Source organism: Carlito syrichta, unplaced genomic scaffold (assembly GCF_000164805.1).
Source record: "Carlito syrichta isolate Samal-C Ts95f unplaced genomic scaffold, Tarsius_syrichta-2.0.1 Scaffold307324, whole genome shotgun sequence".
NCBI lineage: Eukaryota > Metazoa > Chordata > Mammalia > Primates > Tarsiidae > Carlito > Carlito syrichta.
In genome coordinates this window covers 524,838-531,992 of record NW_007251420.1, presented here as the reverse complement: position 1 = coordinate 531,992, position 7,155 = coordinate 524,838, and positions in this window count along the sequence as shown.

Genomic DNA, 7,155 nt, shown 5'->3' with positions numbered 1-7,155 from the left:
AGCACTTTGGGAGGCTGTCTCCCAAAGTGCTGGGATTTCAGGCTGAGCTACCGAGCCTGGCCCTGGGATGTTTTAAATAGAGTGCTCAGCCAGGACAAGACAGACTGGCCAAGCCTCTGGTGCTCACGCTGTTCTCTTACCTGCTTCTTTCAGCACCTCTGTGTGGGCTGTGTCTTTGAGGCCAGAGCTAAAACGCCCAGATCTGGAAGGAGCCTCTGAGGTCCCTTGGGCGACCCCGCAAAGGGGCTAGCGTGGGACTTCTACTCAGAAGGTGGAGGGCTGGGAGAGCAGGCAGGCATTTGCTGTGCTTCCTTCCCGCCTGGTTGCTGGCTGTGTGCCCTGAACTTGACCTCAGATGACCTGTGTGCTCTCTTCAGTTCCATTACCAGAAGCAGTGAGCTTCATCTTTAGCTTTCTTTTTCCTTCAAAGCAGGGACTTTCTCTCAGCTCAAAGTAGCTTCTGCTCCTCCAGAAGTCTCAGCAGGACCTTGCCAGTGGGGTGCCTATTGTTGTTTGCCTCTTTTCAGTTTAGAATAGATGACTTTATGGTGCTAGATCATTGTATAGATAAGGAAATAAAGATCAAAAATATGAGTGACTGTGTGTGTTGGGGACAAAGCTTTTTAACAGCGGAACTTGAACAACCTGGGTATTTGTGGACCTCAAATTCATGAGGTGTGGTGGATTCATGCACCTCAGCTCATTTACAAGTCTGGATTAATGACAGTGGCTTAAAATCCTTGTGTGAAAAAGTGAGTTATGTTTTAGGCATTGTCCTTTTAAGAATACTATGCTTGAATGTTCTGTGGATTGAGTTGGCATGAGAAATAATTCCAAAAATGCCTGGATTTGTCTAGTGTCACTGATTAATGGTTGCCTTAGGAGACTACATCCAGTATTAGCCTCAGTAGAGTAGATGGAATGACAGGTGTAGACATAGCATACTTAGCAAGGAAAGAGATTGACTTCTAGTCAACATACAAGTTTACTGGGCACGATGGCACATGCCTGTAATCCCAGCACTTTAGGAGGTTGAGGTGAGAAGATTGCTTGAGCGTAGGAATTTGAGACCAGCCTAAGAAACATAGCGAGCCTCATCTCTACCAAAAAATCAAAACATTAGCTGGGTGTAGTGGCATGCATCTGTAGTTCCAGATACTCGGGAGGCTGAAAAGGAAGGATCACCTGAGCTTAGAAAGTTGAGACTGCCAGGAGCCATGATTGTGCTTGAGCCATGATTGTGCCACAGCATGACAGAGCGAGAGACCGCAACTCAAAATTTATTAGTCCCAAATAGACTGCTCAAAAGCCTCTTCAGAGTTACTGTTGAGCCAGTTGATGGGTCCCACTAGGGCCAGGCTCTGTTCACCATTCAACAAGAATACACTGAGTGTATTCTGTCTGCCAGGCATTGGGAGTGCAGTGGGTGGCAAGACAGACACACACATACTTACAAGAGACCCCTTCACTTAAAAAATGAAATGTCTTACCTAGGTTTGATTACCACCTTAATCATCAGCTTTGGTTCTGAAAGATATTTTTGACTGGTTTCTATAATTAAGCTCCTCTCCAAAGAATGGAGAATGGAGTCACTGATTGAAACTACTTAGAAAAAAATACAGCTTAGACAAAGACAATCTCAAAAGAGGAATTCCCAAGATATTTTAAGCTAAGGTAACACAACCTCACAAGGAGACAATTTAGATAAGAATATTTATTTGGAAGTAGACATTCTGGTGTGTTTGTTAAAGATGCAAAGGCACATTTTCATAAGAACAAGGTTTTGGATTCTGGAGACCTGCCGCTACTTTTTTTTTATTTTAATTTTTATTATAAAGATGTGGGATATATTTCAGGTTTAGGTATACAAACATTGATCATGCAGTTGCCCTTGTTGATGAGGTATGCCACTCCCTCCCCTAACCTTCCATTTCTCAAAACAGGAATGATCGAATGGTCTAAAACAATCCGGATCTATTGGCTGCTATCCACTCTTCGTGAGCCCTCTGGCTTAGGACTGCCCCAGGCATCCACATTTGACAGCATCTTCCTACAGGATCTCCAAAGCAAATCACTAACCTGGGCAACATAGCAAGACCTTGTATCTATAAAATAAATAAATAATTAACCAGGCCTGGTGGCACACTCCTATAGTCCCAGCTACTCGAGAGACTGAGGCAGAAGGATCACCTGAGCCCAGCAGATTGAGGCTACAATGAACTGTGATCATGTCACTGCACTCTAGCCTGGGCGACACAGTGATCACAGTTTAGAAACAAACCTGTTTATTTGCATGGGTTCTGGTGTTGCCAAGGATATTCCATTGATCAAAGATGATCGCTGTCATCTGAGTTCCCAGGTTCTAACAAGAACATGTTTCTATATGCTTTCTGTTTCACACGGTACTTCCTTATGTATCCTCTCCTTGAAGCCACAACTCTTGTAGATAAGGAAATAAACACTCCCATTGAACATTCCCATTTTACAGATAGACAAACTAAGTTTCAGTTAAGTGACTCACATAAAGTACACAGCCAGACAGGGCTACTTATGGGGCTAGAGACCAGGTCCTGCAGCTTCACGTCCAGTACTCTTCCACCAGACCTTGGGCCCCAATTCCCCGGACTCCTGCAAGCAGTGGTTCCCAGCCTGGCTGCACATGGGAGTCCCCTGCCTCTGTCATTTGCCATCTCTACCCTCCCATGGTATGACCTGATGTTGCCAAGGACACGATGGGGTGGGCACTGGGTCCATACAACTAGAACCTCTTGGAGTAGGGCCTGGGTATTGGCATTCCCCAAGTTCTCCAGATGATTCCACTGTGCAAAGTCGCAATCATTCTGTTAGAGTTATCAGGACTTGCTTCCTTCTCTCTCAAGGTCTCTCTCTCTCTCTGTCTCTCTCTGTCTCTCTCTCTCTCTCTCTCTCTCTCTCTCTCTCTCTCTCTCTCTCGGTTGTGTTGTTTTGAGTCAGGGTCTCACTCTGTTGTCCAGGCTAGAGGGCTGTGACACAATCAGGGCTCACTACAGCCTTGACCTCCTATGCTCAGGCAATCTTTCTGTCTCAGCCTCCTGAATGACTGGGACTACAGGCATGGGCCACCAGCTTCAGCTAATTTTTAAATTTTTTTTGTAGAGACAAGGTCTTGCTATGTTACCCTGGCTGATCTCAAACTCCTGGGCTCAAGCGATTCTCTGACCTTGGCCTCCCAAAGTGCTGGAATTGTAGGTGTGAGCCACCACACCTGGCCTCAAGAACCTCCTTAAACATATTGATGTTCCCACCTGTCTTCTTTTTCAAAAATAATTTTCTATTTTTGTTCTATTTTTTGTTATCTATAGTAGAAATTTTAGAAAAAGAGTATTAAGAAGAAAACAAAAATCATCCAGAGACACACTGTTTTTGCTTTGATGTCGTCTCTTCCAGTCTTAGTGCACAGTGCATGCTAGAATCTGGAACCATTTAATTTTTGGTAATAAAACATATAGTGATTTTTTTCCCCATTTGACTTCATATGGTAAATATTTTCCAATCACTAAATTTTTCAAAAATATTAACATTAAAACCTATAAAATGTTTTGAATATATGGTCCATGACATTAATAATGATTATCACTGGACTAGAGATTGTTTTCAATTTTTCTTTTTGCTCATTTGTATAGGCTTTTTAAAATAATTAACTTGTATTTGTTTAATTTTTAAATTTAATATTAATTTAATTTAAAATTTTTATAATGGGTACGTCATTTCCAGTGTGTGCATATTCATAAACGATTTAATTATTCTTTTTTTTTTTTTTTTGAGTTGGAGTCTCACTCTGTCACCCAGACTGGAGTGCAGTGGTCGCTCCCGGCCACCGCAGCCTCGACCTGCTGGGCTCTGGCGATCCTTCTGCCTCAGCCTTCCAAGTAGCTGGAACTACAGGCGTGCACTACCACGCCTGGCTAATTTTTTATTTATTGTAGAGATGAGGTCTTGCCAAGTTGCCCAGGCAAGTCTCGACCCGCGGGCTCAGGCAATCCACTCACCTCAGCCTCCCAAAGGCGCGGGATTACAGGCTGAGTCACTGAGCCCGGCTTAATTATTCTTTAATATTGAGCATTTAGGTTTCTATTTTATTTCTGTTATAAATAATTATTCCAGGAAGATTCTTGTACCTAGTTTTGTTTTTGTTTTTGTTTTTTTTCGAGTTGGAGTCTCACTCTGTTGCCCAGACTGGAGTGCAGTGGCCGCTCCCGGCCACTGCAGCCTCGACCTGCTGGGCTCCGGCGATCCTTCCGCCTCAGCCTTCCTAGTAACTGGAACAACAGGTGCGTGCTACCACGCCCGGCTAATTTTTTTAAATTTATTGTAGAGAGGAGGGCTCACCAAGTTGCCCAGGTGGGTCTCGAACCTGTGAGCTCAGACAGTCCACTCACCTCAGCCTCCCAAAGCACGGGATTACAGGCTGAGCCACCGAGCCCAACTTACCTAGATTTTTATGCACCACTTTCCTAGAAGTGAAATACTGAGTCAGAGAGTATATATATTTTTGAGGTTATTGATAAACATTGCTAAATTGCTCACCCAGAAGGGCACATGAATTAATGGTCTCATCAGTGGCATATCTTGGGAAATAAGTGATCCTGAGTAGAGTTATTCTGGCATGTGATACAGTATTTGGGACATGTGTATACTAAAAAAATTATTTGATGTTTATTTGACATTCAGATTCGACTGGAAGTTCTGTATTTTGATTTGCTAAATCTGAAAACCCTAATCTCTGTGTTAATGTTGATGCCCCCATCCCACGAGTGCCCATAGAAAGCAGCAGACAGACCTGGCATCTCCAGCATACCACATAAAGGAATTTACCTGTTTACCTTCAAGAGGGCTCTCATGACCAAAGGGCAGCCTCTCCCTCGTTCCCTAGATCCTTTTTTGAAGAATCCCACTGTATTTACCTTTTCTACACAGATCAGCCATGTGCTTATGAACCTAAGCCCTTCACCCAGGTCTCATGGGTTGCTTCCAGGTTTCCTGCACCTTGCTGTCCTTCTTCCTTTTTCTAGCTGCCATGAGGCTGCTCTTGGGCCCACATACTGGGCAGGCCCTGTTGAGTGCCCACCATCGCCTCACTCAATCCACTGCATGCTCCTGTTTGAGTGGTCAATCTGTTAGTTCTCCTGTGGCCTCTTTCTGCTTTTAACACCCTAGTTTCTGTCTTATAGGCTTTTGATTCACTATAAATAAGTAGATTATTTTCCATAGGCTAGATGTTAAAATTCAAATTTTATTGTAGTTTGAGATGGCTGAGTGCATCATGTGGATGTAGATCATAGCCTAGTCATGTCACCACTAGGATAGCCCTAAAGAATGGCAAGAAGTCGGGCTCGGTGGCTCAGCCTGTAATCCTGCACTTTGGGAGGCTGAGGTGAGTGAATTGCCCGAGCCCGCGGGTTCGAGACCCGCCTGGGCAACTTGGCAAAACCTCATCTCTACAATAAACAAAAAATTAGCTGGGCGTGGTAGCGCGCACCTGTACTTCCAGCTACTTGGAAGGCTGAGGTGGAAGGATCGCCGGAGCCCAGCAGGTCGAGGCTGCGGTGGCCAAGAGTGGCCACTGCACTCCAGTCTGGGCGATGGAGTGAGATTCCAACTCAAAAAAAAAAAAGAATGGCAAGAAGACTGGGACATCAGCTGATAAACTCCCTCCCTGGCTTAGCAGAGAAGTAGTACAAAATTGCGAAGACAGTATCTATCTCCCCAGGAATGATACTAGTATGACCCTGTATGACTTGGTCTGTAAGACTAGTCTTACAGGAGTTTCCAAGGTCTCTCTCCCAGCTGCATGAGAGAGGCCTGTATACTTTTAAAATCTACCCTAACTAATCCCATCCCAGGAGTGCCCACAGAAAGCCTTCTAAGGGCTTCTAAAGCAGAGCTTTTAAATGATTAGGATGCCTAGGACTCACCTGGAGGTCTTGTTAAAATGCAAATTCTAGCCAGATGCAGTGGTGGCTGGTGCCTACAATCCCAGTACTTTGGGAGGCCAAGGTGGCAGGATAACTTGAATCCAGGAGATTGAGGCCACAGTGAGCTCTGACTGTGCCACTGCACTCCAGACTGCATGACAGAGAGAGACCCTGTCTCTAAAATAAATTTTTTTTTAAATTTTTAAAAAAATTTTTTAAAAATTTTAGGTAGCTCTAGGGCCTGCTGAGATAGAGCACGTCTATAAACTCTGAGTAGTGCCACTGCTATAAGTCCACAGATCACACTTTTGAGTAGCAAGAGCCTCAAACTTTTATTCCTAAATGGCATCAGGATGTCTCAGGCACTGGGTCATCTTGATTCCAGCACTACCTGCCCATGCCTAGGAGGTCTGAATCAAAGGCAAAGGAGTCCATGTCTTTGAAAGAGGAGACCACAGAGTAAAGGGATGGGAGCTGGCTGGAATGGGGAAAGCAGAAAACCTGGGAGAGGGGACCAGGTCAGGACAGTTTGAGGGGAGCTGGTCAGAGAGTGTCGGTTGAATATGGAGGGGGAGGTGTTTGGTGAATTACCATCTCCAACTGGGAAAGCTGAATAGGGGCTCCTACTCAGTGTCAAGCCTCATCCTGGGCACCTGGACACCATTATATCCCATTACCTTATGTGATTTGTAATGTCCTCATTGATTATTGTACATATTTTAACTTTAGTTGTCATGGTTAAACTATTGGAATACCATTTATCTGATAAGTGGAAACAGGAATCCGGAGACTGGCTGGGGTTGGAAGGACAGGAGAGTTTGAGTGCTAATGTACACCAAGATCTGAGACAGGACTTTGCCATAGGTTGGCTCATTTGATCCTCTGCAAAAGGGTCTACACAGGAGGTATCATTGGTCCACCCAGAGGCCAGGAAGAGGGAATTAACTCACCCACAGTCACAGATAAGTGCACGGAGGAGCTGAAAATGGAACTCGGGCATCCAGAGGAGTGTCTCAGTGTACAGGGAAAGGGAAGACAACGTGGGGGAAGGGGGGCGGACACATCGTCCAAGTGGGAAGAGTGAGGTCTCTGAGGACTGGTGCCACTGAACTGTGAAGTTTTTGCAATGAGGCTCAACGCTCATCCATAAAAATATATGAGGAAGGGGAGACTCAAAGGAGAAAAGGGCTGATACCATGCT